The following is a 7272-nucleotide window of genomic DNA, read 5'->3' as shown; positions in this document are numbered from 1 at the left end:
AGTACTTTTTATGAGAATTCTTGTTTGGTCATCGGTTCTGTTCAGCTGTGGTGTGGTCCAGTTGGTGATGCAGCTAAAAATAAGAACTTCCAAAATAAAGGCGCAAATAGTTGGAATTATTGTGAAAAACATGGGATCTCTATTGGGCATTATTTCAAACCAAAGACAGCATATTTAGCTTTTTTCTGGATTTGCAACTAAAGGTTATTCTATTCTGTCACTCAACTAAAGTTAATTTTTTACAGAATTTAAAACAAGGGTACACATAACTTTTCTGGTAACCTTTTCAGATTCATTTTTGCAACAGTAGATTTTTACCCTCCCATTTCAACTACTTTGGGCAATATATATATATATATATATATATATATATATATATATATATATATATATATATATATATATATATATATATATATATATATATAATCATGATTTAGATTTTGTATATAGCCTATATAATGATCTATCTGCCATCAATAAATTGGTAACTGTCACGGTAAATGAATAACTGTAGGCTACAACCTCTGGATATTTGAAAAGGTCAAATAAAAAAAGTTACCACTTGAAACAGTAAAGTAGTCACTGTGTTGGTATTAGGTCTACATATAAAATGCATGATGATTGTTTGACGTGGTTAGAGAGTGAGCAGTGAGTGTTTCTTAAGGGGTGTTGTCTTAGGTTCTAAAAGTTAGTGACTTTGTACTTTTGTTACAATTTCACCTCTGCTTTTAGTTTTCTTCAAGACATTGCACCCAAATTTTAACATGCACTCTAGAAAAGCACCTTACCATTCTCATCTGAATGTGCAGTGCCACACAACATTTTCCATTGTCAGAAAAAAATGGAAAAGCCATCAGATTACACACCAGTGAGAATTCTTAACATGTTTACAAGGAATTATATTTGCAATCATATGGGGTGTTCTAGGACTTTTACTTGGAAGGTATGTAATATGTGGAAGGCATAGTAATATACCCTCTTTTCACCATAAGCACAATAGAATTATTTCAGCATTCAGATCTTGATACAAAAAAATTGTGAAGGTGGATACATATGCTCTAGTGAGACATTTTTAATAGAGGGTTTTCCAATATATCACCACTTTTATGTGTTATTTGAACTTTTAAGGACTGCACAGTTTCAAGTGTTATTAAAGAAAATATTGAAAAAATACTCACAGCTGCAATGGGTCTATAGAATCAACATAAATATCCTACAATAATACATTTCTAAATAATAAAAACTAGGAACCTCTGACCAGAAGCAAAGGTATCAGTAAAAGAAGAGTTATTATTAGAAGTTCTTATTAAAGAAGAGTGGTACATTACCTTAAACGGCCTGTCAACCTGACCTGCATTATGTATAGATGAACCTGAAGTATTTTAGAATACATACATATACGTACACATACTAGAATGCTTCAGGTTCATGTGTGTGTGTGTGTGTGTGTGTGTGTGTGTGTGTGTGTGTTTGTGTGTGTGTGTGTGTGTGTGTGTGTGTGTGTGTGTGTGTGTGTGTGGTATGATGAACTACTTACAAGCAAAAAACAGGGACATTATGGATTAATGTATTGTATGAGTTATAATGGTGATATGTACAACAAAGATAAGGTAGCACCTTCCAATACCCTTTTAATAAATCTAACTTAGTTACTACTATTGCATATCCGAGGCAATTTACACATTTCTCCAAATGAGGAAGAGGAAGCGAGTCTGGTTTAGGGATAGCATTCACTTTTTGGAATTCAGTGCATGAACGGTGAGTACCAAAAGGTTTTGGGACTAGCACACATGGGGAGGACCATGGGCTACAACTAGGCACTGCCAAATCGTTTTCTAGTAAACATGCTGCAATATTTGCCGCTTATGGAATTCACACAATTTGTATGTTTGATATGTCTCACAACCACATATCATGCAGGGGAAGGCAAACATATTCTTAAACTTTGTTTCATTGTGCCTAATTACAGGGAACCATATAGCCTATGTGTCACGGTGAGTCGGCCCGGACGCCACCAGAGGGCGTCCCAAGCGACCCGCACACGCACCACCACGCCCTCCATCTCACAACACACACCCTCACAGCGCAGGACACTCCCACGCTCCCAATCACCTGTGTTCTGACACCTGTTCCGCGTTAGGCTCTCCCTTTATATTCCCACAGGTCAATCCTTCCAGCGCTGCTCATTCACCTGCCTCAGCGCCTCGCTACGAGGGAGAGTCCTGCCACTTCAACTTAAGAGTTTTACTTCGGTGTTCACCTTTCTGTTGATACCTGTTTTGCCTTTGAGCCTGAGTCCTTTTGTTGTCGTTTTGCTATGGATAATAAACCCGAGCATCCGATACCTCTGCCTCCTGCTGCCTCTGTCCCAGCGTCACAGAATGAGCAGCCGTCGACAGCAGGAGTAGAATCGCCGTCACCTTTGGAGATTCTGGCGACGCAAGGTAAGGCCATCGGAAGGCAACAGCAAGAGCTCACCAAAATAAGAAATATGATGCAGATAATGTCGAGTTGCTTGCAGTCTCTCTCTGTCCAGGCGAGCAGCGCCTCTCCTCCAGTAAGAGAGGAGAGAGGTCTCATCGCACCTCCCGAGCCCTACGGACGGAGGGGAACCAGACAGGTGTGAGGGGTTTCTAATGCAGTGCGGGCTGTATTTTACGTATCGCTCTTCTCTGAGTCCCGAGAGGAAGATCGCATACGTTTTATCCCGCCTCACCGGTAAGGCGCTGGAGTGGGGAACAGCGCTTATGAGAACAGAATCAGCTCTGCTGGTGGACTATGACGCGTTCGTCACAGAGCTGAGAGGTGTTTCACCACCCGAGACAGGGCAGTGCATGCGGACAAAGCCTACTACGGATGCGGCAAGGCACACGGCATGCTGCAGAATATGCCCTGGACTTTAGAACCTTGGCCGCCAACACCGGGTGGAACGACGCGGCTCTTATAGATGTGTTCATCGCGAGCATACGCCCGGAGCTAAGGGCAGAGCTAGCGTGTCGCCAGGAGGGGGCGAGTTTCACGCAGGTGGTACGTCTCGCGGTCACGTATGATCGTTTGCTGCAGGAGAGGACAAGCAGAGCTCCTCACGGACCTGCGACACCACCCCGGCTCCGGCGAGCCCCAAGGAGAACCAGAAGCCCGAGCCCATGCAGATCGGGGAGACAACCACGGCCAAGGAGACCGCTCGCCCGAGCGGTGGTAGAGCTCGGGTGAGTAACTCCTTGACGGGCAATTTGCTTACCATCCAAGCCTGGTTGTCTTACAGGGGCTGTTCTGTGGGGGTTTTCGCCCTAGTGGACTCGGGAGCGTCGGGAACCGTGATGGAGCAGAGCCTGGCGGAACGGCTGAGGGTCCCCTTGAAAAAGCTGGAGAAACCGAGGCATGTGCAGGCGCTGGACGGACGACCTGTGGGCGGGGGCGTGATCCAGTACCGCACCGCTTACCTCCGTCTCACCATACAGGGTCATACAGAATACATATCGTTTTATATTCTGTCACACTTACGTCACCCAGTCACGTTAGGTCTTCCCTGGCTCCGTCTGCACAATCCCCTCATTAAATGGTCCACGGGTCGCATTCTCCGTTGTTCCACTCTGTCCAAACATCCACGTGCGGGTCGCAGAAAGCCCTGTAAAGTGCTAACCACCAGCATAGAGAGCCCCAACGTCGCTCCTCCCCAAGCTCTCCCTAGCCAGTACAGAGATCTCGCGGAGGTATTCAGCGCGTCTAAAGCTGCGCAATTGCCGCCACACCGCCCGTGGGATGTCACCATCACCCTGAGAGAAGGCACGACTCCCCCTAAATGCAGGATCTACCCCCTGTCACAGGAGGAGGAGCAGGTGATGGAGCAATACATCAGAGAGGCTTTGGCTCAGGGCTACATCACTCCCTCCACCTCGTCCGCCTCAGCCAGTGTCTTCTTCGTGAAGAAGAAGGACGGTGGTTTGAGGCCCTGTGTAGATTATCGGGGGCTCAATTCCCTCTTGGTGAACTACTTGTACCCACTGCCTCTGGTGCCTTCGGCTCTGGAGCAGCTGCGGAAGGCGAGTGTGTTCACCAAACTGGATCTGCGCAGCGCCTACAACCTCATCCGGGTCCGTGAGGAGGATGAGTGGAAAACGGCGTTCAGTACATCTACTGGTCATTACCAGTACCGGGTCTTACCTTGCGGTTTGGCGTAGGCACCGTCATTTTTCCAGGCGTACATCAACGAGGTCTTGAAGGAGTACCTGAATAGATGTGTCGTCGCTTACATTGACGACATCCTCATCTATTCTCCTTCCCTGGACCAACACGTCAGGGATGTGCGGGCAGTCCTGAGCACTCTCCTGCGCAGTAGGCTATACTGCAAGCTGGAGAAGTGCGAGTTCCATCTCTCAGAGGTGAACTTCCTTGGCTACATCATAAGGTCAGGCTCCGTGCATATGCAACCGGGAAAGGTGGAGGCGGTGAAGGGATGGAACCGTCCTCACACACGGCGCAAGCTCCAAAGATTTTTGGGCTTCGCGAAATTTTATAGGCGTTTCATCCGCTCGTACAGCCAGATAGCCAAGCCTCTCACAGATCTACTGTGTGGAGGGGCGAAGAGGGTAACCTGGACCGCGGAGGCGGAGAACGCGTTTAACAGTATCAAGCAGGCTTTCGCTTCCGCACCTATGCTGCACCAGCCCGACCCGAAACGGCCGTTCGTAGTGGAGGTAGACGCGTCCGATGTAGGGGTCGGGGCCGTGCTCTCCCAGCGCTTCAGGAAACATTGTTCGCTTAAACCTATCGCCTTCTTTTCCAGAAAACTCAGTTCTGCAGAGCGAAACTACGGAGTCGGCGATCGAGAATTACTAGCCATGAAATTGGCTTTTGAAGAATGGCGACATTGTCTGGAGGGGGCTAAACATCCGTTCACAGTGATCACGGATCACAAAAATCTCGAATATATTAAAGCCACGAAACGAATGAATGCGCGTCAGGCGCGATGGTCGCTGTTCTTTTCCCGATTCCGTTTTCAGGTCACGTACCGTCCCGGAGAGAAGAACACGCACATTCTCTCTCTCGCTCCTTCCCTGAGAGCAGAGAGTCCACGGAGAAAGAGCCAGTCCTCCCAACGGAGTGTTTCCTGGACTGGGAGATTGACCGGGCGATCGCGGCGGCTAACCCACACCCCCGGTGTCCTCCTCACCGCAGGTTTGTTCCTCCTGCGCAGCAAACTCCTCTCATCAGTTGGGTGCATTCTTCGCTAGGTACAGGACATCCCGGATCAACAAAAACGTCACAGGTGCTGGGAGCCCGTTACTGGTGGCCGGGACTCCACCGGGACGTCATGCGGCACGTGGCCTCCTGTCCGGACTGCGCAAGGAGCAAGGTGCCCCGTGTGCCTCCCGCGGGTAAGCTACTGCCCTTGCCCATACCTGTTCAGCCCTGGACTCATATAGCGGTTGATTTCGTGACAGACCTGCCTGACTCCGACGGAAACACCACCATCCTTTCCGTGGTGGACAGATTCTCCAAGATGGTGCGATTCATACCTCTACCAGGACTACCTACGGCTTGGGAGACAGCGGAGATCCTGTTTAAGGAGGTATTCCGGCAGTTCGGGTTACCGGAGAACATCGTCTCGGACCGTGGGCCTCAGTTCACATCTCAGGTATGGGGGGAGTTTCTGTCCAAACTCAACGTGACGGTCAGCCTCACCTCAGGATACCATCCACAAGCCAACGGGCAGGTGGAGCGTATTAACCAGGAGCTGGGACGATTCTTAAGAGCCTATTGCAGTGAGTACCCGGACACATGGAGCTCTTTACTCACCTGGGCGGAATACGCACAGAACTCCCTGGTCCAATCGAGCACAGGCAAAACGCCGTTTGAGTGCGTGTTGGGCAGACAACCTCCTCTCTACCTATGGAACGCCGCCTCCTCGGACCAACCCATAGTCGAGGAGTGGTGCCAGCAAAGCGAGAGGGTATGGGCGGACACTCATCGCAAGCTGGAGGCAGCGGTAAGGAGGTTCAAAGCCAAAGCTGACCGCCGACGGAGCGAGGCGCCCGCATATCGAGTCGGTGACAAGGTGTGGGTGGCTACAGGCGACGGCCGCCTGGGACCAAGAGGAAAACTGACAGACCGTTACACAGGTCCGTACACCATCTCTAGACAAATAAATCCAGTCACTTACCAAATACACCTGCCTGCTGACCGCCGAATCTCGAGGATGTTCCACGTGTCTGCATTGAAGCTGTTCCGGGAGGGCCCGTTGAGTGCAGAGGGTGCACCACGTCCTCCTTCTCCGCTGCAGCTGCCAGACGGTCAGGCTTATGGGGTGAGTCGTCTGCTGAGCTCCAGGCGCAGGGGCGGTGTTCTGCAGTATCTGGTCGATTGGGAGGGCTACGGACCGGAGGAGAGGTCGTGGGTCCCTGCCTCCCAGGTGCTGGATCCTTCCTTACTCGCCTCCTTCCATCGGGAGCACCCTGGTCTTCCTGCTCCGCGTGGCCCGGGGCGCCCGAGGAAAGCTCGGCTGGCAGGATCCTTGGGGAGGGGTTCTGTCACGGTGAGTCGGCCCGGACGCCACCAGAGGGCGTCCCAAGCGACCCGCACACGCACCACCACGCCTTCCATCTCACAACACACACCCTCACAGCGCAGGACACTCCCACGCTCCCAATCACCTGTGTTCTGACACCTGTTCCGCGTTAGGCTCTCCCTTTATATTCCCACAGGTAGATCCTTCCAGCGCTGCTCATTCACCTGCCTCAGCGCCTCGCTACGAGGGAGAGTCCTGCCACTTCAACTTAAGAGTTTTACTTCGGTGTTCACCTTTCTGTTGATACCTGTTTTGCCTTTGAGCCTGAGTCCTTTTGTTGTCGTTTTGCTATGGATAATAAACACGAGCATCCGATACCTCTGCCTCCTGCTGCCTTTGTCCCAGCGTCACAATATGGCATAACAAAAACAAGGGCGTGACAGTTATTTAAAACACAGAACAGCAAGTGAGAAAGTTTAACATACAGAAACACATTAGCCATATTTCAATGATCCGTACATGCTTTGCTGCATAATATATGCCAAATTAATTTATTGCTTTTTTAAAAGTTGATGGAAAAATATGTTAAGGTTGAAATATTCTCATTTCTTTCTGTAAGAACTTTATGACCCCAAGTATTTTCACATGCTTCTGCTTAACATTTATATAAAGTAGATTAATTGACCCATCACCAACTTTTCAGATAGCTCAGTGTGTGTAATGTGTTTAGATTAAAATCACATGGCAGAAGCTATTCTAAA

Source organism: Brachyhypopomus gauderio, chromosome 4 (assembly GCF_052324685.1).
Source record: "Brachyhypopomus gauderio isolate BG-103 chromosome 4, BGAUD_0.2, whole genome shotgun sequence".
Classification (NCBI taxonomy): domain Eukaryota; kingdom Metazoa; phylum Chordata; class Actinopteri; order Gymnotiformes; family Hypopomidae; genus Brachyhypopomus; species Brachyhypopomus gauderio.
The sequence above is the reverse complement of the archived record's forward strand: the minus strand, read 5'-3'. Positions refer to the sequence as shown.